A 24,080-nucleotide genomic window follows, 5' to 3' on the forward strand; every position below is an offset into this window, starting at 1 on the left:
TATCTTTCAATTGGATAAATCTTCCTCACTGTCTCTCAACTGAGGAGTCAGGTATCTTTTTATTCATCACCAAAAAAAAACTTGGGATCATCAGCCCATAGCAGGAGATCTAAGACCTAGGAGATATTTGCCCAGTCATCTAGGCTCACTGAGGAGGTGGACTGGCACAAGTGACCTTTGCTGGTACCAAGGCTCCAGATCCTGGTGGAGTTCAGGCAAAGGAGAGAATTCTGTTCTGGGTCCCTTCACAGTCACCAAAACTGTTGACTGAAAAACATACAACATAAAAGTTGTGAATTAAGTTTTATTCAGGGACCGTACTGAAGACTCTAGCCCGGAAGACAGCTTCATAGATAGCTCTGAGGAGCTGCCCCCAAGAGGAAAGGGAGGAGCCAGGATCCACATGAACTTTTTTGCTGGGAAAAACATGTAGTCAAGCATAAAAAGATTACTGCTAATCATCTCAAGTTAATGATTTTAGTGCTTTTATATATATGGGAAGATGCAAGAATATGGGGTCATTGAAATTTTTCCTTAGATATGCATCTCGAGTATCTAAGGGCCAACATATCCAAAGCACAGGATGCTTCCTGCTTTTCTCCATCCTGAATTTCCCTCAGGGTGTACTGTCGGTGAGCACCTGTGGTGGCTAATGGCTTGATCTTTGTAGAACTGGAATGGCAGGCAACATTTTTTTCTTTACAAAACAGATTTGTGAAGAATTGGCAAGGTGAAGAAGTCTGAGCTTAGGGTAGTAAATTAGTGAGGAAGAAACAAGTTTTGTTTATGTGACCTTGGCTCTGAATTCCCTATCTCGTCATAAGAATGTCTGTCTCCTGGTTCAGGGAGGATACCTTTCTTATGGAAAATTTATTTCCTGCTTTTCGGGGGACAGAGGGTCAGAGTGTCCTTGAACCAGCTATTTTTTCAGTAACTTTAATTCAAAATAATCAGTATGCCAAAGGGGCATATTTTGGGGTGGCCTGCCCTGCACTCTATCACTTGAGAGTGGATGGTAATGGACTCGTTCCTAGTGTCTTCTAGTACTACTGGGGTAAATAACTACTTTGTTTCTTAACAGAAGTCCAAGTGACATTTCTCTGCCTTAGCAAATTTTCCTGTTATAGAGAGAAAGAATCCCAACTGAGCTGATGTTGAATTGTTATCTTTTTTACATGGATAAAAATGAGAAGAAATATGAAGATATATCACCTCCTCTTCTGTTTAAAGACCCAAAACAAGAGTTGTGGTAGGGGAAGGCAGGGGAGAAAGGAGTTGGAAACTTAATTTTTACAAAAAAGCTAGCAGTTCATGACAGAGCCCACAGCTTGAGTGGCCTGTATTTCCAGGCAGTTGCCCCTGTCTTGACCCTGTTTGTTTCTGGTTTTGTTGTCTGTGTCCCTGTGGTGAGGCTAAGGACAAAGGACAATTGGGAAGCCAGCCATGGCCCACAAAATAAGCCTTCAGTTGTCATTTAAATATGTCTACCATTTCACCTTAATTTAATTTCCCTACCTCCAAGAATATATCTTGTTTTGTAAGTTCACAGGCTGACACATCATCCAGAGAGACTATTTATTTTTCCTATCTTCTTCGCACAAATGCTGAGATTATTCTTGCAACAGTAATCAAGATCTTCTGTCTTTGGGTTGCAAAGAAAATGCATTCAACTGTACTTGAAGGAGAAAATTGAAATTCGGCAACAGATGATAAAGCACATTCTCCTTCTCTTTCAGTTGTCTGCTCATATCAGCTGAACTGCATTAATAAAAGCAAAAGGGGACTGTTGCTTGCTATTGGCAAAATATACAGTATTCAATTGCCCAAAACTCTGTATTAGGTGTGTTGCGGTTTACTCCTATTATGGAACCTTGTGCTTTTAGTCCCTTTTTTTTTTTTTGTCAGTGCTAGCATGGTGCAAAATGAACTACGAAAGTACTCCCTAGAGGAAGGTGTTTCCCTCTAGCTTTAATAGCAGAGCTACTGTGAATTTTCTAGAAATATGATCAAATCTCAAGTATTTGAGATTGCCTTGCCTATCTGCTTGCTGTAACCTTTTTACATTACTGGTGTAATTATTTTAGGAAACAACTCTGTAGATTTATTAGCATGCTTAATGCTAGCTTTAATTATTTATTGCATTTATTGGGTATGCAAGTCATGAAATTGCCACTGGGTATGTTTACGAATAACACAACCGCCATAATAATAAAAGGCATCCAAAAATAAAAGTAGGTTGGTACCTCTGAGAGAAAGATTTCCATAAATAAAGGGCGTACTGCAGATTTTTCTTTTTCCGCCATCAGACAATCTCATGGGCATGCCAATTGTGAAACCATAGTCAAATTTATAGAAATGCATGGGTAAGGACAAAATAAAGGTTCATACTCATATATACTCAAAATAATTCTTTTTAGCCAGCCCTGTAACAGGAGGCCAGTGGCTCAAGTATAGGCAAAATTTTGAAGTAGGAATAGTTTAACTTTAGGTGCCTTTAGACTCGTCTTTGTGTGCCTAGCAATATCTCCTTCTCCAGAAGACTCATTAATTTTCTCTCCCCTCCAAGATTATTTATGCTCAAGAGGAGATGAAATGCATTAACACTGAGGTTTAAATGATGATAGGGGCTCTTTGAGACCAAACAGCCCTAGCTTCAAGTCCACTTTTTATTATTTTCCAGCTATGTGATTTTAATGAACACTTTTTACCTCAAGGAGATGAGGTTTTAGTGCAATTTGAGCTTATACAATTTGGGGGGCTCTTTTTTGAAAAATTCAAAACTGTGTCTATACATTTAGGTAAGAAAGTGAGTATTTATAATTACACATTGAAAATGACAAATAAAATTCAGAAGAATAAATTTAACTTGGTGTTCACCAACCATATTTGTCCATAAAAATTTTTCCACAACAATAAGAATACTGAACCAAAATAACTAGTGGTCTTGGGGTACAGTGACCTATTCTGATTCTTATTTTCTGAAGATGTAGGGGCTACTTTGATTTTTCTGTCCTTCTAATGAGTCATTTTTCTTTCTGATAATGGAAATTGATGTGGGTAAGAAGGGCAAAGTTTGGGATGAGTCAGGCACCATTGAACAAATCATCTCTTCAAGTGCACTAAGCTCTACCTTTCATATAAAGTGGTGGCAAGTCCCCAAAGTAACTCCTATGCAAGGAATGCATGTCTTTGTGTGCTTCAGTTCCGGAATCATGGCAAAGCCAGTAAACACCTCTTGTAAGATGTATCATAAAGTCCATAAAGGATTATAGAAATAAAGGTACATGATAGTGACTTAAAAGATGCCCACCTATGCTGTTTGCCTATATTAACTCGTGTGACGTTTCTGATAAACTTGTCCTACTAACATTATGAAAATTATCAGTGAAGTCTGATACCATGTGTGATACTGCTTTGCTTTTCCTTTTAGGCTATATTATAATCTCAATACCAACAGTCCTTGCAGTTAGTATCAAAGTCAGGAAGACTCACAGGCTACTGGAGTTAGCAAGAAGGAGTACTTGACCGTCTTGGGAGGAAAGGAGTTCTTCCCTTTCCATTGATGCATTAAGTAGGCTGTTCTTTGGAACCTTTGAGTTGTACTCGATAATAGTCCTTAATATTTGCCTCTCCTAAAGGATGCCCAACAAAGCTAAAAGTAAATTTAACTGAATAGGGTGAAAATGTAAGGAAATAAATGAATACATAAGAGGTCCATTGCACAGAGCTGGAACAAAAGAAACCTACTTACATCTGAGATTCATTTTCTCTTCACTGCATCAGAATAACATGCCTAAAATTTAATTTGGTTTTACAATGCTCACAATCAAGCTTGGCTTTCAGGATGTTGCATTCTGAAAAATCTGTGGTGTCTTTAGCTTGTGCTGAATCCAGTGTCATTCACTAGTGACACAGGCAGGAGAACAAGGGGAAGAAGCAAGAGTAGGCTCAGGGTAAACAGACTGATCCATAATGGGGTAGCACTGTATTCACTAGTCTACTGCATAGATTTCAAAGGGATGGGGGAAACTGAAATTTGATGTAAGTTCATGTCTTTGCTCTAAGTCCTCTGAGATCAGAGACAAGACAAGGAAAGTTTACGTAGTTGTCTTATTCAAAGTGCATTCTCTTAGACACTTAGTTCAGCTGGCTCTGGGGGCGTCTCTCTTCTGCTCTTCTCCTTTCCTCACTGCTTCTCCCTTTCAGTCCTCTCTGTTGCATCCTCTTCCTCATCCCGGCCTTAAATGTGGAAGTATCCCGGGACTCTGTCTCTGGACCTCTTCTCTTCTTTAGACACTTTCACTCCCTAGGTAATCTTTTAATTACCATCCTGACACTGAAGGCTCCCCAGGTTCCATCTCTGACCTGAATCTTTCAGACCCATATCCCACTGTCTACTTCAACCTAACATATCTGAACTTGAATTCTTGCTTTTTCTCCACTAAGTCTGTTTCTCTCAGCGTGTTCCCCTTCAAGTAAATGATAACATTTGGTTGCTCAGGTCAAAAAATTCGGCATCACCCTTGACATCACTCTTCATTTCATATCCCATATCAGCAAAACTGTTGGTTTTACACTTTTGAAATTTATTCTGAGTCTGACCACCTCTCTCCATTTCTGTTGTCACCACTTTCATTCAAGCCACCGTCATCTGGAACCTGGACGTTTACTTTATCCTTCTACCCCTTGTGTCTACTCTTGCCTCCATTTAGCTATACTTCATACATAGCCAGAAAGATACATTTAAAATGTAAATATGCTATTACCTTCTGAGTAAAAAACCCTCAAATGCATTCCTGTCACACTCAGTGAAATAAAAAATCCTTATTCTGACCCAAAGGCCTTACATTATCTGCCTCCAGACTCACTAGTTTCTATCTGTACTCGCCCTTCTCCAGCTGCTCTGCTACTCCTCCATGCTGGAAGGACTTTACCTCAGAGTCTTTGCACTTGCTGTTCCCCCTGTCCAGAATGATCTTCATCCAGATGTCCACGTGGTTTGCTCTTTTATTTCTTTCAGTCTTTGTCAGCTTGTCAGAGAAAACTTCACTGCCTGTCCTGCTCAAAGTAGCACCTTTACCCTGCTTTATTTTTCTTTACATCTTTATTTATTGTCTACATCTCCCAGTAGAATGTAAGATCTATGTGGAAAGAAATGTGGCCTGATTTGTCTTTTATATGCCCAAAGTCTCAAATGTCCTGGCATAGTACGGGCATTGAGTAAATATTTAGGGAATGAATGAATAAGGTGTCATTAATGTTCTAGGGGCTCCATTTGCTTTAGAGCAGTATCCTTTCTGTTCCACAGTCAAATCCATTATATTGATAGTTCCCAGCCAGTTGCCACACCTGGCTTTTAGCAGCTAATCTGTACTAGAACAGAAGCCAAATCCTTGTGATTATGAAAACATGACATGTACTGAGGAAGGCGTAGACTTAGGCTGCATTTCTACTCAGACACACCAGAGTAACATAAAGCTTCAGGACTCATGACAGACTCTACTTAATTGGGGCTTAAGTCTGCTATGTTACAACCTTCAGCTAGAGCCATTGTTTCTGGAGTTTGGCTCAGGTGGCTGTGCTGGTTAGAGGACCTGTGCTGGTTAGAGGTTTCAAGGCTTAGGTGAATTTCTTTAAAAAATTCTGCTGGTATTTATTCCTTTGTGTAAATCATTTTTTTCCCTTGTAGTAAAAGTAACACAGACTAGATTAATGAGGAAACATTGGAAAAACAATAATTGTAGAAAAAATTCCACTCCTCAGAAACAACCATTCTTAATTTTTTTTAATGGATCTTTATTGGAGTATAATTGCTTCACAATACTGTGTTAGTTTCTGTTGTACAACAAAGTGAATCAGCCATATGCATACATATATCCCCATATCCCCTACCTCTAGAGCCTCCATCCCACCCTCCCTATCCCATGTCTCTAGATCATTGCAAAGGACCGAGCTGATCTCCCTGTGCTCCATTGCTGCTTCCCACTAGCTATCTATTTTACATTTGGTAGTGTATATGTTGATGCTGCTCTCACTTCGTCCCAGCTTACACTTCCCTCCCCATGTCCTCAAGTACATTCTCCACGTCTACGTCTGTATTCCTGCCCTGCCACTAGGTTCATCAGTACCATTTTTAAAAAAATTTTTTAGATTCCACATATATGTGTTAGCATACGGTATTTGTCTTTCTCTTTCTGACTTACTTCACTCTGTATGACAGACTCTAGGTCCATCCACCTCACTACAAATAACTCAGTTTCGTTTCTTTCTATGGCTGAGTAATAGTCCATTGTATATATGTGCCACATCTTCTTTATCCATTCATCTGTTGATGGACATTTAGGTTGCTTCCATGTCCTGGCTATTGTAAATAGTGCTGTAATGAACATTGTGGTACATGTTTGTTTTTGAATTATGGTTTTCTCAGGATATATGCCCAGTAGTGGGATTGCTGGGTTGTATGGTAGTCCTATTTTTAGTTTTTTAAGGACCTTCCATACTGTTCTCCATAGTGGTTGCACCGATTTACATTCCCACCAACAGTGCGGGAGGGTTCCTTTTTCACCACACCCTTTACAGCATTTATTGTTTCTAGATTTTTTTTTTTTTTTTTTTTTTGCGATATGCGGGCCTCTCACTGCTGTGGCCCCTCCTGTTGCGGAGCACAGGTTCCGGAAGTGCAGGCTCAGCGGCCACGGCCCACAGGCCCAGCCGCTCCGCAGCACATGGGACCCTCCCGGACAGGGGCTCAAACCCGTGTCCCCTGCATCGGCAGGCAGACTCCCAACCACTGAGCCACCAGGGAAGCCCTAGATTTTTTGATAGTGGACATTCTGTCCGGTGTGAGGTGAAACCTCATTGTGGTTTTGATTTGCATTTATCTAATGATTACTTATGCTGAGCATCTTTTCATGTGCCTCTTGGCCATCTGTATGTTTTCTTTGGTGAAATATCTATTTAGGTCTTCCACCCATTTTTTAATTGAATTATTTGTTTTTTTGATATTGAGCTCCATGAGCTGTTTGTATATTTTGGAGATTAATCCTTTGTCCATTGTTTCATTTGCAAATATTTTCTCCCACTCTGAGGGTTGTCTTTTCGTCTTGTTTATGGTTTCCTTTGCTGTGCAAAAGCTTTGAAGTTTCATTAGGTCCCATTTGTTTTTGTTTTTATTTCCATTACTCTAGGAGGTGGGTCTAAAAAGATCTTGCTGTGGTTTATGTCAGAGTGTTTTTCCTATGTTTTTCTCTAAGAGTTTCATAGTATCTGGTCTTACATTTAATCCATTTAGAGTTTATTTTTGTGTATGGTGTTAGGTAGTGTTCTAATTTCATTCTGTTACATGTAGCTGTCCAGTTTTACCAGCACCACTTATTGAAGAGGGCTTCTTTTCTCCATTGTATGTTCTTGCCTCCTTTGTCATAAATTAGGTGACCATATGTGTGTGGGTTTATCTCTGAGCTTTCTATCCTGTTCCATTGATCTATATTTCTGTTTTTGTGCCAGTACCATACTGCCTTGATTACTGGAGCTTTGTAGTATAGTTTGAAGTTGGGGAGCCTGATTCCTCCTGCTCTGTTTTTCTTTCTCAAGATTGCTTTGGCTATTCGGGGTCTTTTGTGTTTCCATACGAATTGTAAAATTATTTGTTCTAAATCTGTGAAAAATGCCATTGGTAGTTTGATACGTGTTACATTGAGTCTGTAAATTGTTTTGGGTAGTATAGTCATTTTCACAATATTGATTCTTCCAATCCAAGCACAGGGTATATTTTTGCCTCTGTTTATGTCATCTTTGATTTCTTTCATCAGTGTTGTATAGTTTCTTGAGTAGAAGTCTTTCGCCTCCTTAGGTAGGTTTATTCCTAGGTATTTTATTCTTTTTGATGGTAGATGGGATGGTTTCCTTAATTTCTCTTTCTGATTTTTCTTTGTTAGTGTGTAGGAATGCCAGAAATTTCTGTGCATTAATTTTGTATCCTGCAACCTTACCAAATTCATTGATTAGTTCTAGTAGTTTTCTGGTGTCATCTTTAGGTTTTTCTATGGATAGTATCATGTCATCTGTAAACAGTGACAGTTTTACTTCTTCTTTTCCAATTTTTATTGCTTTTATTTCTTTTTCTTCTCTGATTGCCATGGCTAGGACTTTGAAAACTAAGTTGAATAATAGTGGTGAGAGTGGACATCCTTGTCCTGTTCCTGATTTTAGTGGAAATGCTTTCATTTTTTCACCATTGAGTATGATGTTTGCTGTGGGTTTGTCATATATGGTCTTTATTATGTTGAGGCAGGTTCCCTCTCTGCCCATTTTCTGGACGTTGAATTTTGATGTTGAATGTTGAATTTTGTCAAAAGCTTTTTCTGCATCTATTGAGATGGTCATATAGTTTTTATTCCTTAATTTGTTAATATGGTATATCACATTGATTGATTTGCATATATTGAAGAATCCTTGCCTTCCTGGGATAAACCGCACTTGATCGTGGTGTATGATCCTTTTAATATGTGGTTGGATTCTGTTTGCTAGTATTTTGTTCAGAATTTTTGCATCTGTGTTCATCAGTGACATTTGTCTATAATTTTCTGTTTGTTATATCTTTTTCTGGTTTTGGTATCAGGGTGATGGTGGCTTCATAGAATGATTTTGGGAGTGTTCCTCCCTCTGCAATTTTTTGGAAGAGTTCGAGAAGGATCAGTGTTAGCTCTTCTCTAAATGTTTGATAGAATTTGCTTGTGAAGCCATCTGGTCCTGGACTTTGGTTTGTTGGAAAATTTTGAATTACAGTTTCAATTTCATTACTTGTGATAGGTCTGTTTATAGTTTCTAATTCTTCCTGGTTCAGTCTTGGAAAATTGTAACTTTTCAAGAATTTGTCCATTTCTTCATGGTTGTCCATTTTATTGGCATATAGTTGTTTGTAGTGTTCTCTTATAATCCTTTCTATTTCTATGGTGTCAGTTGTGATTTCTCCTTTGTAGTTTCTAATTTTATTGATTTGCATCCTCTCCCTTTTTTTCTTGATGAGTCTGGCTAAGGGTTTATCAATTTTGTTTATCTTCTCAAAGAACCAGGTTTTAGTTTTATTGATATTTGCTATTGTTTTCTTCATTTCTATTTCATTTATTTCTGCTCTGATCTTTATGATTTCTTTCCTTCTACTGACTTTGGTTTTCTTTGCTCTTCTTTCTCTAGTTGATTTATGTGTAGGGTTAGATTGTTTGAGATTTTTCTTGTTTCTTGAGGTGAGATTGAATTGCTATAAACTTCCCTCTTCAAACTTTTCAAAGCAAGAGAGTGGCATGGACATATATACACTACCAAATGTAAGGTAGATAGCTAGTGGGAAGCAGCCACATAGCACAGGGAGATCAGCTCGGTGCTTTGTGACTGCCTGGAGAGGTGGGATATAGAGGGTGGGAGGGAGGGAGATGCAAGCGGGAAGAGATATGGGAACATATATATATATATATATATAACTGATTCATTTTGTTGTGAAGCTGAAACTAACATACCTTTGTAAAGCAATTATACTCCAATAAAGATGTTAAAATAGAAAAAAAAAAAACAACTTCTTTTGCTGTGTCCCATAGGTTTTGGGTCATTGTGTTTTCATTGTCATTTGTTTCTATGTAGTTTTTTATTTCTTCTTTGATTTCTTCAGTGATCTCTTGGTTATTTAGTAGTGCATCCTTTAGCCTCCATGTATTTGTGGTTTTTACAGGTTTTTTTTCCTGTAATTGGTTTCCAGTCTCATAGTGTTGGGGTCAGAAAAGATGCTTGATATGATTTCATTTTTCTTAAATTTTCTGAGGCTTGATTTGTGACCCAAGATGTGATCTGTCTTGGAGAATGTTGCATGTGCACTTGAGAAGAAAGTGTATTCTGCCAGTTTCAGGTGAAATGTTCTATAAATATCAATTAAATCTACCTGGTCTCTTGTGTCATTTAAAGCTTGTGGTTCCTTATTTATTTTCTGTTTAGATGATCTGTCTGTTGGTGTAAGTGAGGTGTTAAAGTCCCCTAGTATTATTTTTATTTATTTATTTATTTAAAAAAAATTTCCCTAGTATTACTGTGTTACTGTCGAATTCCCCTTTTATGGCTGTTAGCATGTGCCTTATATATTGAGGTGCTCCTATGTTGGGTGCATAAACATTTAAAATTGTTACGTCTCTTTCTTGGATTGATCCCTTGATCATTATGTAGTATCCTTCCTTACCTCTTGTAACAGTCTTTATTTTCAAGTCTCTTTTGTCTGGTATGAGTATTGCTACTCCAGATTTCTTTTGACTTCCATTTGAATGGAATATCTTATTCCATCCGTTCACTTTCAGTTTGTATGTGTCCTTAGGTCTGAAGTGGGTCTCTTGTAGACAGCATATATATGGGTCTTGTTTTTGTATCCATTCAGCCAGTCTGTGTCTTTTGGTTGGGGCATTTAATCCATTTACATTCAAGGTTATTATTCATATGTATATTCCTATTAGCATTTTCTTAATTGTTTTGAGTTTGTTTTTGTGGGTCTTTTTCTTCTCTTCTGTTTCCCACCTAGAGAAGTTCCTTTAGCATTTGTTGTAAAGCTGGTCTGGTGGTGCTGAGTTCTCTTAGCTTTTGCTTGTCTGTAAAGGTTTTAATTTCTCTGTTGAATCTGAATGAGATCCTTGCTGGGTAGAGTAATCTCAGTTGTAGGTTTTTCTCTTTTATCAGTTTAAGTATATCCTGCCACTTCCTCCTGGCCTGCAGAGTTTCTGCTGAAAAATCAGCAGATAATCTTATGGGGTTTCCTTTGTATGTTATTTCTTGTTTTTCCCTTGCTGCTTGTAATATTTTTTCTTTGAATTTAATTTTTGTTAGTTTGGTTAATATGTGTCTTGGTGTGTTTCTCCTAGGGTTTATCCTGTATGGGACTCTCTGTGCTTCCTGGATTTGGGTGACTATTTCCTTTCCCATGTTAGGGAAGTTTTCCACTATAATCTCTTCAAATATTTTCTGAGACCCTTTCTTTTTCTCTTCTTCTGGGATCCCTATAATTCAGATGTCGGTACATTTAGTGTTGTCCCAGGTCTCTGAGATTGTCTTCAATTCTTTTCATTCTTTTCATTCATTTTTTCTTTAATCTTCTCCTTGACACTTATTTCCACCATTCTGTCTTCCAGCTCACTTATTCATTCTTCTGCCTCAGTTATTCTGCTATTGATTCCTTCTGTTGTATTTTTCGTTTCAGTTATTGTGGTGTTCATCTCTGTTTGGTTGTTCTTTAGTTCTTCTAGTACTTTGTTAATCATTTCTTCTATTTTCTTTATCCATGCCTCCATTCTATTTCTGAGATTCTGGATCCTCTTTATTATCATTACTCTGAATTCTTTTTCAGGTAGATTGCCTATTTCCTATTCGTTTATTTGGTCTTGTAGGTTTTTACCTTGCTCCTTCATCTGTGACATATTTTTTTGCCATCTCATTATTTTTTCCTTTTTTTTATGAGTGGGATTGTGTTCATGTCTTACTGGTTGTTTGGCCTGAGGCTTCCAACACTGCAGTTTGTAGGCTGTTGGGTAGAGCTGGGTCATGGTGCCTAGATGAGGACCTCTGGGAGACCTCACTCTGATGAATGTTCCGGGGGGTCTGAGGTTCTCTGTTAGTCCAGTGGTTTGGACTTGGAGCTCCCACCAAAGGAGCTTCGGCCCAACCCCTGCCTTGTGAACCAAGATCCCACAAGCTGAGCAGGGTGGGGAAAGAAAAAAAAAAGGGAGAGAACAATAATGAAGTAAATAAAATTAGACTAGTTAACTAACAGCTGTGTTAGAAAAAATATAAAAATATAGATGAAACAACAACTGGAAGATAAAACAGAACCACAATAGTAAAAAGGAGGAAGAGAAAAAAAAAAGTGGAAAAGGCATTGGCTGTGGAGGGCGGGGCTAAGCAGGGTTGAGGTTTGGGCAGTGGGTGGGGCCTATGCTTAGGAAAAGGGCTGGAAAAGTTGGAGGGGTGAGGGGTTGGGGCTTAGGCTCAACAGAACAGAAGGGGCCCAGGCTTGCCCCTGCCTCTGGTCTCAGACGGCAGGAGACCCCCACCTGGGAGACCAGCAGGCTTCCTGGGCTTGAGTGGGTGGGGCAAACGCCCTCCACTTCTCTTCCGCTCCTCCAGTCCTGGAGGACTCCTCCCGCTTGCCTCTCCTGATCTCCCGGGCTTCCCTCCTATGCCCCCAGGACCCACATGGCCTGGAGGGGAGCTTTGGAGGGCAGGGGACCAGCCTGGGAGCTCAGCAGGCTCCCCATGCCCGAGTGGGTGGGGCAAATGCCCTCTGCTCCTTTCCCATTCCCCCCGCCTGCCTCTCCTATTCTATTCTGGCCTCTCTTCTGCACCCCCAGGATCAACCCAGCCTGGAGGGGAACCATGAGGGCATAGGATCCAGCCCGAGAGCGGGGCAGACTTCCCTGGTCGATTGGACAGGAGAAACGCTGGGCCCGCTTCCCCCCTGATCTGAGCCCCTGAGGGCCCCTCCAGGTGTGGGAACCCCTCTCCTCTCTCAGCCACTGCTCAGGGGCACTGGTCCTGTCCGGCCTCCACTTCTTCTCCTGCCTCAGTCCCCCCACATCCTACTGGTTCGCTTGGGGGTTCTTCCCATCTCCTTGGGCGTTGGGGTCCCCCACAGGCGTCTGGCAGGCACCCTAGTTGCGGTAACCACTGTTAATTTTGATGCATTTCTTATTAGTTTCATTTTAGTGTGTTTGTTTATGTTTGTGTGTGTGTGTATGTTTGTGTGTGCACATGCGTGCATGTTTACACAGTTGGAGTAAGCCAACAATATTTATTGAGCACTATTTTTATTCAGAGCCCTTTGTTCCTGTCCTAATAATTTTATTAAAAAAATGAGGGGCTTTGACTTTCTGTCCTCATTGTGAACTACTACTCAGGAGGCATTCATTTCGCATGAAATTAGACTTCCCTCTCTCCATGTTACCATTACCCTGTGCTGAATGTATGTTTGTTCTTTTTGTTATATTTATCTAGGCTCTCTCCTTCTCTGAGAGATAATACAGTGGAAGCCTGCTCAGACATGTTGGAACAATATTGGAAAACAGAATTCAGTCAGTGAAAACAAGAGAGTAAAGTATGTGAGAGTGTCCCTGACTTGAAGAAGAGTCAAGTAGTGTTGTGATGTCAGGCTTGGTGGATATGGGGAAGAGTTGCATGCTAAGACTGTTTTGTGACAGAAGCTAAGTCCAGGGAGCAGATGGCAGGTCTAAGGCCAGACTTAAGAAAGAAGATGTTAAATCCTAGCCAGAGAGAATGTAGGTAATAAACATAGTGGATGATGGAAACTTGGGGATTTATTATAAAGGTGGCTGAACTAGTTGTACCAAATGGAACAAGTTCTACCATATATTAATTAATTAATATATGATCATTATAGGAACACTAGAAAGTGCAGATAAGTGGCTGTCCACTTACTTTAAAATATCTTTTGGTGCTTGCTTTGTGGTATTAGTTGTATCTAGGGTGGAGATTAGGGGAAGAGAGAGAATTGGGAATTAGAGGAAGTATATACAAGAGACGAATAGGGAAGTACATCACTGCAATATAATCATTCAAGAAGAAATATAGTGATCTGTCATCTTTATAAATATAGTAACCTGTCCATCACTGCTACTTGACTTGTTATGTATTACTTTGGTGATTTGAATTAAATCTGTTATTTTTAGGGCTTCCCTGGTGGCGCAGTGGTTGAGAGTCCGCCTGCCGATGCAGGGGAGACGGGTTCGTGCCCCGGTCTGGGAGGATCCCACATGCCGCGGAGCGGCTGCGCCCGTGAGCCATGGCCGCTGAGCCTGTGCGTCCGGAGCCTGTGCTCTGCGATGGGAGAGGCCACAGGAGTGAGAGGCCCGCGTACTACAAAAAAAAAAAAAAAAAAAAAAAGCTCCGCAACGGAAGAGGCCACAGCAGAAGATGCCCCCGTAATAAAAAAAAAAAAAAAAAAAAAAAAATCTGTTATTTTTAGAAAACACTTAAATTCATAAATTGGCATTAACAAGCTGGAAATAGACCGGGATTTAAATGTGGCTTATTTCCTAAAAGAATTCATCGAAGTCTTGGTGGAATGCAGTGTCTAATACCTGAGGGCACCCCTCTGAGATACCAAAGTGTTTGCCTCAAAGGAAAGCGATGAGCTCTTGTGGCCCCTTCTAAGGGACACTACTTTGCTACTCCCATTGTGCTCCTAATGCACAGTACCCAGCATGTGAGTTATTGCTTACCAGGAAAGCTCTGATTGTCACTGTGAAATGTTGTTCTCCAGATGTTTTAAGTCATTAAGAGTGGTGTCAGCACAGCAAGCAGGCCTTCCGTTTTGGAACATCGATGCCTTCCACAAGGGTTGGCAGACTACTGGTTTTGGCCTGAGTAATAGTTCCAAACAGGAGTGAGGCATGTCCAGGAGGTGGCAAAGAATCCCTGGACCAGGCTAAGTTTTTATTCTTCAATCTGCCTCTAGGGTGCAGAGGCTAACTCTGCTCCTGTGAGGTAACTAGGGAGGAATCAGGTAGTAAGACTGCTTGCCTGCTTGGTATGAATTGTCAAACAAGACTCATCTGTGATTCATTTGTCTTATATCTGTATGAGATATTTATTTTGTAAAGTAGTTTTATATACATAATTAGATGAAATCTCTGTGTCCTGGGTGGCAGGCAGTGTATAGATGAAGGACATAAGACAATCTTTTCTTTTTTTAGCACCTATTACTTTTTTTTTTTTCCCCTAATACTCTTGGGCTTGGAGGACATAGTATCTTCCTATGGAAAATGCACGTGAAAATCTATGCCCTAAAATGCTTCTCAGCAAAAAATGAACACAATGAAACATGAAGAGTCTAGAAAGAAGAGATGAGATTCACTCCTTCCCTCCCTCCCTTCCTCTCTCCTTTCCTTCCTTCCTTTCAGTTTGATATATATTAAACCCTCCTAGACTGAGGTACACTTAATGGTTCCTGCCTCTTGCTAGAATTGTAATGCTAATTTTTTTTTTTTTTGTCACACATCAGTTTATTGAGGAAATTAGGATGTTAGAGGTTAATTCTAATTACTTTTCATGATGTCAAACAAAACTCCAAAGACCACAAGCCATGAAGTTACACAATTACTTTCCCATATTTTGTTCAGGAAACACAAACATCAAACACAAAGAAATGTTCAAGTGAATCTGAAAATTGCCCCCTTCCTACTTTTTTTCAAAAGGTGGTAATTAAGGGTTAGGAAGTACAGTGGAATGGAGGAAGGATGAAAATGGGACATGTAGAAGGCAAATATTTTTGCTCGATTTAATTTTCAGTGTTTCAAATCTTTCCAGTTTTTTTTAACATGTTTTGCACCAAAAAAGGAATCAATACTTTTCATTCCACTCTTGTCAACTTTAGCCAAAGCCTTCTGAGCTGCAGTCATTTTGCTATTTTTCTTTACAGTCTTCAAATCTTTAGTGTAAAACTTAGTGTAATCTTTTGTTTCTACGGGCTCATCTGATAACTTTACTTTCTTTTTTTTTTTTTTTTTTTCTTGCGTTATGCGGGCCTCTCACTGTTGTGGCCTCTCCCATTTGCGGAGCACAGGCTCCGGACGCGCAGGCTCAGTGGCCATGGCTCACGGGCCCAGCCGCTCCGCGGCATGTGGGATCTTCCCGAAACGGGGCACGAACCCGCGTCTCCTGCATCGGCAGGCGGACTCTCAAGCACTGCGCCACCAGGGAAGCCCAACTTTACTTTCTTTGATGGAGGGTTTGGCACTGAAGCTGGAGGTTCTGGAAGCTTTAAATATTTAGATAAGTCATCACTTAATTCTTTAGGGATGTAATCAGATATCAGACCATGGGCATAACGAATTATAATCCTCTTCCTTGTCACTGGAAACCAGGTCACCAGAGAAAAATGCAGTAGACTGTACCTGGGCACCGACATTTACACTATTGGTTTTTAATGCTGCCATAGTCTGATTAACCTTTTTTTCCAGCCATTTTAATGTCTTCTCTTTGCTGTACTTACAGTATTTCTTCTTGTCTATTTCTTTCTCTTCTGTCACATGTCAAAGTAACTTCTCAAGTTCAGGAAGTTTCAGCAACAAGATGCAATTCGGAAACATGTCATCCATCACAACTTGATCCAGGGGCTGAAACTTTCCCTCTCTATCAGCCTTTGTAAGGTAATGGAGAAGCAGAAACAGAGGGTCCATGGGTGTGGCAAAGTGAAGAACTCCTGATTGAACTGATTCATTTATAAACCAAGAATGGTTTTTTTCCTTGAAAACTTTTATTTCAAACAGCTGCAGTAGACACATATTGAACAAGTAAATGGCTTCTTCCCCTGAACATGGGTTAACCATTTTTACAGACATAAGCCCACTTTTCATCTTCTTTGAAGCATCTTTTAAATACTCTGGGACTAGGAGCACGTGCCTGGCGTGAGCCCCTTCTCCGAAGTCCACGCCTCTCGCCCTGCCGCCTGTTTGGTCCCGGTGGCCGCAGGCCTCTGCTAATTGTCTTTTAAAAAGCCAATTATATTTTCATGTTGCCGAGAAAATTTCTGCCTAGATTATAAAACACCTGCTTGTGATATTTTTTTCCATACCAGTTAACAGTTCTGTCCAGTAGGTGGACTCCTTCATGTACAGATAGGGGTTTTCTTTTTCCTTTAATCAAGTGTTGTTAAATTTGTGAAAAGGCATTTCCTCATATTGAACTTCTGGTTTCACCAATTTATTTTCTGAAAGACTGAAAATAGATTCTGCTGCCTATTCCTGTTTGAGAAATAACTTCATCTTTAGTTACTTTTTCTTTTGTTTTATTTCATTTTTGTTTTAGTTTATATCTTGACATTTTGAATTTATAAATCAGAGCCCTTTTGCAGTGACTAAATTTACCAACTGCATTGGATTCTTTTAAAATAAACTACATTTCTGTGCTTATATTCATCACAATATACAAATGTGTGAATAATTATGATTAATATATATTGATACCAAGGACTAATAATTATATTTGTTGTGAGAATAAATCTGTTTATAGTCTCTATAGTTGTTTTCTTCACATTGTTCTGGAGTAGATGTTTTTTTATAATGCTTTTTTCAACAGGGAATCTGGCACATGAGTTATTTTTAAGCCAGTCTCTGAAATTTACACTCGTTACTACCCCTAGGGTCAGATGTCTTTGGCAGTTTCTCTATGGCCACTGGGACAAGTGCAGATTCTCATTCTGGGTTATGAGTCTGTCTTTGTCCCTAAATCCTTACCTTTCACCCCTGTTCTTTGAAAATCTTATCATACCATGTACTTATAGACACTTATAGACACTTATAGACACTGACATGTTGTATGCGTGATGAAAATTCCAGTAGTTGATTTAATACTTTTATTCCAACAAGAAAAAGAAATCTCTTGACCTGGAAACCCAATTTAGGAAAAGCTTCATTTAGGTAACCTTTGTGTGCTATTTCTCTGTGACTGAGCCAGTGATGACAGCATGTGATCCGAAACCAGATTTCTCTCACAATTCATTGCGTTTTCGTATATTACAGGTTCTACCTCCAGTGAAAGATTAAAATGTCAAAGATAAGTAGAAAAAAAAAGGCAACCTCTTCCCTGTATAATCAAGGCCAATTTTGCTGTTTTTATTCTAGATTGTAAATTTGTTGAAAGAAAGAGTTGTATCTTATTCTTCATATTTATCCTAGTATCTGATATCAAACATGGAAGCATAACTGAACAGAATGTGTTCTATTACTTCAAAAATTGAAATAACTTGGATTAGAACCTTCTATTAAGCAGAATAATTAAGGATGTCATTACAGAACAGAATTTAAAAAAAAAAAAAAACCCACACACAGATATTTAAGATAGGCAGATATAGTTTTGAATCATGACTCCTTTTATTAGCTGTCTGACCCTGCTCAAGTTATTGAACCTCTTGGAGCTGTAGGTTTCTCAGTTTCTAAAATGGGAATAACAGTACTTAGAAATAGTCGAGGACAAGATATTATATAATTTATCCAATAATATGTTATGAAAAATGAAGACTCAAACCCAGCTCTTCTGATTTCTTCTGTATAACATTGAAAATGTCTTTCTATACTTTAAGTACTTATAAAGGACAGGGATTAGAAAACTCTCCATACTAGTTATGATAATCCTGTTCTAGGATGATATAGGGAGAAGAAAAAAGATAATACTGGAAACTTCATTCTGAAAGCAGACTTAAATTTTGAGACCTTTCTATGGCCTGAACTTTAGTGTCACCTCCAAATTCGTATGTCCTAATGCCCAGTGTGAAGGTATTTGGAGGTGGGGCCCTTGGTGGGGAGGCGGGGGAGGTGCTTAGGTCATGAGAGTGGAACCTTCATGAATGAGATTAGTGCTTTTATAGAAGTGACCCCACAGAGCTCCCTGGCCCCTTCCACCATGTGACGATACAATAAGAAGTCTGTGACAGGAAGATAACCCCTCACCCAACTATGCTGGCACCCTGATCTTGGACTTCTGGCATCCAGAACTGTGAAAAGTAAATGTTTATTGTTTATAAACCAGCCAGTTTATGGTGTTCTGTTGTAGCAGCCCAGATGGGCTAAGACAGACCCTGACAAGAACTTTAAACTGATATTCAGGCAGTGTAATTAAATGTTTAACATTTTATAAGTTGGTAGATAAGAATTAGTTTTAGAGAAAATTTTAGTGCAAAAAAATGTGGAAAGGTAAGGAATTCTGAAAGGACCAAATCAGAGAGATTATTTTCTAAATTAAGTTAAATAACCAAGATATATGCCAAGATATTAAATCTATGAAGTAATTTCAAGAAAGCATGAAGAAAATGAAGAGTTGGAATTGTCAAAGTAATTGATAATGTCCTTCACATGGTTAAATATTTTCTTCTAGAATTAAAAATTTAATCCAGATATGATATCATTTAATTATACTCAGGACTGGTACTAGCCTTACCTAGGATTCAACTGTATGAAAATATAATACACCTTGATTTTTTTTTTACCAAAAATTTAAGGTAGAGATTTTATTTCCTGCTGCCTGTCAAAAATAAGAGGAAACTGACCTTATTTTTTATAAAATTATAACCTTCAAATTAAGTTGCCCAAGAGACCGAGTGAAGGATATTTATTAAAAGTCCCTTCCCGGGCTTCCCTGGTGGCGCAGTGGTTGAGAGTCTGCCTGCCAATGCAGGGGACACAGGTTCGTGCCCCGGTCCGGGAAGATCCTACATGCCGCGGGGCGGCTGGGCCCGTGAGCCATGGCCGCTGAGCCTGAGCGTCCGGAGCCTGTGCTCCGCAACGGGAGAGGCCACAGCAGTGAGAGGCCCGTGTACTGCAAAAAAAAAAAAGTCCCTTCCCCATTGCAAAACTAGGAATAGTACAGGTATGCAATAATAATAATGATGATGATTATTATTGTTATTACAGAAAATAACAAAAAGGGTTAAGAACCAGGGCTATGGGACTATTCAAGGAAACGGACAGGGTCTACTATTTGATTCTTACTCTTCTCTGCAGGCCACTATATCAAAAGGCATTCAAAGGATTGCTTTCTTTTAGGCTCTAAATATCCTTTGGGCGTTTGCAGATCTGCATGCTACATTGGAAAAACCTCAGCTTACAAGATGTCCTGTTCAAGCTGTGCTGTAGAAGCAGAGGAAGTAGCAGCCCCAGGCTTTCTGTCTTTGTCAGGACACCTCTTGAGATATTAATGTAAAAGTTTACAAAACTAAAAGTTGAATTACATCTCAGGTTCAGTTGGATCCGTTAAAATGGCTTATGGTTCAGGGTAATTTATCAGGTTTATGTATCTATTGGCAGAATTTATAGTGTTGTATAGACCACACACAGGTGGAGTTGAGGAAAGAAATCAGTCTTTGTCATCTCTTAGTCTTTTTTGTCTTTGAGATGTGGCAGGAGTAGTGCTGAATAAAAGCCAAGTAACTTGGGAATCTATTCTTTCTTTTAGAGTGACTAGGGATAAGATCTCAGTTCTCACATAGGTGTTATTTATAACATATAGAGTTTAGAAAGAAGAGAGCTTTGGTTGTCAAAGAGATATTTTTGTTATCCTGGGATACATACATCTAAAATTCTAGGACTTTGAGTAAAAATTTTCTTCATAGCTTCCAATCAGTTGCACCAGCTGCTTCTTCAGAACATCTCTTGATCAATAATGCCCATGATACTGGAAGGAGAGGAGAGAAACTTTCTATACAGTAGAAGTGAAATCTGTTAAGAGATACATATGTCAGGCTGCTGGCCCAAATTTTTGAACTGCTTCATGTTTTCTAATATCTCTTGTTAGATCAAGAATGTGTATTTTTATGGTGTTTCATTTATCTAAAAAATTTTTATGACTCTTCTCGTTAGCAAAGACAAAATCAGTCCACCATATTTGAACTTCAGCCAGTCATTACCAGGCTAGACTAACTGCCTTTCTGAGATGATTTTTAAGAAAGAGATTTGGGGGACTCCTCTGGCAGTCCAGTGGTTAGGACTCCACGCTTCCACTGCAGGGGGCACGGGTTTGATCCCTGGTTGGGGAACTAAGATCCCACATGCCCTGAGGCGTGGTCAAAAAAAAAAGAGAAAAAGAAAAAGAAATAGATTTGGAACAACTAGTTTTACTAATCAAAAATCAGTTGTATTTAACACTAATTAGGTGTAGTGACTTTTCAGAGTAAAAATACATTTTCAGCATAGATAAAACTACACACTCCTTTTTGGTACTTGCATCAACCTGCCCTGCTCTAGTTTGTTTTATATACATGTGGGTTTACATTACTGTATTTTAATACATTTTAATAATTTTCAGAGTATCTATTGTTAATGATTTTCTTATAGAATCTCAAACTTAAAAGAAAAATTGGAAGTACAGTACAAAGAATGCTTTTTCTCCCCTGAACCATTTGTAAGTTACTAATTTGATTCTTTTTTTTTTTTTAATTTTTGGCTGTGTTGGCTCTTCGTTTCTGTGCGAGGGCTTTCTCTAGTTGCGGCAAGTGGGGGCCACTCCTCATCGCAGTGCGTGGGCCTCTCACTATCGCGGCCTCTCCCGTTGTGGAGCACAGGCTCCAGACGCGCAGGCTCAGTAATTGTGGCTCACGGGGCTAGTTGCTCCGCAGCATGTGGGATCTTCCCAGACCAGGGCTCGAACCCATGTCCTCTGCATTGGCAGGCGGATTCTTAACCACTGCGCCACCAGGGAAGCCCTAATTTGATTCTTTATCATTCCGAAATGCTTTAGTGTTTAAACCCTATGAACAAGGACATTCTACCGCATAATCATGACACCACCTTCAAAACCAAAAAATCAACTTTGATACATCCAGAGACATCTCAGATTCCATTCAAGTTTCACCCATTGTCCTAAATGCATCCAGCAAAAAATCCAGCTAAAATTCTCATTGTATTTAGTTATTTTGCCTCTTTTGACTTTTTCAGTCTGGAATATTTCCATGATTTTTTCTTTGACTTCAATGACCCTAACTCTTTTGAAGATTGCAGGCTAGTTATTTTGTAGAATGTTCCCTCAATATGAATCGGTCTGCTGTTTCCTCATGATTACGTTCAGATTTATCAGGAAACCACAGAAGGAATACTTTCATCTTTTCATTATATCCTATCAGGTGGTGCATGGTTTCAGTTTGCCCCATTACTCATGATATTCACCTTGATTACTAGATTAATGTGGTGTCTGCTATATTCCTTCACTGTAAAGTAACTCTTTGCCCTGTTGTAATTTATATTTTGTGGGAAGGTACTGTGGAACTGCGTAAATATCCCGTTCCTCATAAATCTGTAGTTTAATTTGTTAATTTTTATCAATATAGACTAGAGGCTTTCTATTTTATTTTTGTGTTCAAATTGTTCCCAATTTGGCAAGCAGTAGCCCACTTATGCCAACTTGTCTGTTCTTAGGATATGTGCCATTATTTGAGCACTTCCTTTCTGTGGCTTATCTTTAAAATTTTTTTTCCAGGTTTATTGAAGTATGATTGAAAAATAAAAATTGTATTTGTTTAAGGTGTACAATACAATGATCTGATATATGTATACATTGTGAAGTGATTACTACAGTCAAGCTAATTAACATATCCATCACCTCACAGTTAACTCCTTTTTGTGTGTATGGTGAGAAAACTTAAGATCTACTCCCTTAGCAAATTTCAAGTATATAATACATCATTATTAACTATAGTCACCATTCGGAACTTATCTTAAAACTGAAAGTCTATACCTTTTGGCCAATGTCTCCCCATTTCCCCCAAGACCCAGGCCCCAGTAGTAACCACTCTTCTACTCTCTGTTTCTATGGACTTGACTTTTTTAGATTTCCTGTGTAAGTGAGATCATGCAGTATTTCTGTTTCTGTGTTTGGCATATTTCACTTAGCATAATGTCCTCAGGGTTCATTTATATTGTCACAAATGGCAGGACTTCCTTCCTTTTTATGGCTGAACACTATTCCATTGCATGTGTATGTATATCTTTATATGTATTTATACATTACATATATAAATAATATGTATTTATATATAAAATATATATTTATGGTAAATTTATATATGTTATATATAAGATATAAATATATGTATGGATAAAGAAAATTTGGTTTATATTTATAATTTTCTTTATCCATTCATCTATTGATGGACACTTAGGTTGTTTTTATGTCTTGGCTACTGTAAGTGATGCTGCAATGAACATGAGAGTGCATATATCTCTTTGAGATATGGATTTTATTTCCTTTGGATATATACCCAGAAGTAGAATTGGTGGCTCATAGGGTAGTTCTATTTTTAATTTTTTGAGGAACCTCCATATTGTTTTCCATATGACCAAGTTACATTCCCACCAATAGTGTACAAGAGTTCCCTTTTCTCCACATCCTTACCAATGCTTATCTTTTGGCTTTTTGATAATAGCCATCCTAACTGTTTTGAAGTGATCTCTCATTGTGGTTTTGATTTGCATTTCCCTGATGATTAGTGATGCTGAGCACCTTTTCATATACCTGTTGGCCATTTGTATATCTTCTTTGGAAAAGTGTCTGTTCGGGTCCTTTGCTCATTTTTTAAATTGGATTATTTATTTATTTATTGCTATTAAGTTGTATGAGTTCCTTATATATTTTGAATAGCCGTATTGGATATTTGTAGCTTATCTTGCACATTCTGTGTCTCAGGCCCAGAGTCAGCCATTTCTTCAAGTAGCCTCATTCCTTTTAATGGAGAATGGTAGAAGCTAAGACCCAGGAGTTAGGTGTACTGATTGCTTTTGGAGTGTCAGTGCTTCCAGGCCTTATAGTGGATTAATATAGGGAGTATAGAGATATATATAACACACATACAAACACACTCTCATTTATGTCAATAATTATTCCTCTTTATGTAGTGAAAACCATGAGTTCTTAGTATAACCACTACCAGTCCCAAACTACCAGATTTATTTTAGTTTTCTCCTTTTGCATATGTTTAACTCTTATCTCTGATTCTGAGAAACCTGTCTCCTGGTTTCTCCCAGGAAATATATTGTCTTTAATATACCAATTATTTGTCTTCGTTTTCAACTCCTACCCCACACAGATGCCCTTCTCCTGTTCCAACTCTGACTCCCATGTGGGATGTCCTCTTCATTCCACTAGGGATTCTATACCCCATCCTAAGTCACTTTCCGTAGACGAGCTCCTTGCCCCATTTGGACTCTGACATCCAGTGCTATGCTGCCCTCACTTACAAATATGCTCCTCACTGCATTTGGGCTTCCGGTTCTCCCTGCTGGACCAGCCTACATGCAGAAAGATCCTTCTCGCTGTGCTCGGGCTCTGACACCACACACAAGGCCACACCCATGAAAGATGCCCTCCTCATCTTGCTTAGGTGCTGGCGTCTCAGGTCAGGTGCCTTCCCACAGGAATCACTGCTTACTCTGGCTCTGAGTGCCTGTGCCGAGCTTCTCCTCCTCTCTCTTGCTCGGATGCTTCCCCAACTCACAGCTAACTCCAGGTTGCCCTTCCATGTGGATGCCCTCCTCACCCAGGTCAGACTGATACTC

The 24,080-nt window shown here is 39.1% G+C and overlaps 1 pseudogene; it reads right to left on the bottom strand.

The window, feature by feature from the left end:
• Positions 1–15,326: 15,326 nt before the first annotated feature.
• Positions 15,327–16,511, bottom strand: LOC103080432 (ribonuclease H2 subunit B-like; annotated as a pseudogene).
• Positions 16,512–24,080: the final 7,569 nt, after the last annotated feature.

Source organism: Lipotes vexillifer, unplaced genomic scaffold (assembly GCF_000442215.2).
Source record: "Lipotes vexillifer unplaced genomic scaffold, Lipotes_vexillifer_v1.1 scaffold1043, whole genome shotgun sequence".
Lineage (NCBI taxonomy): Eukaryota > Metazoa > Chordata > Mammalia > Artiodactyla > Lipotidae > Lipotes > Lipotes vexillifer.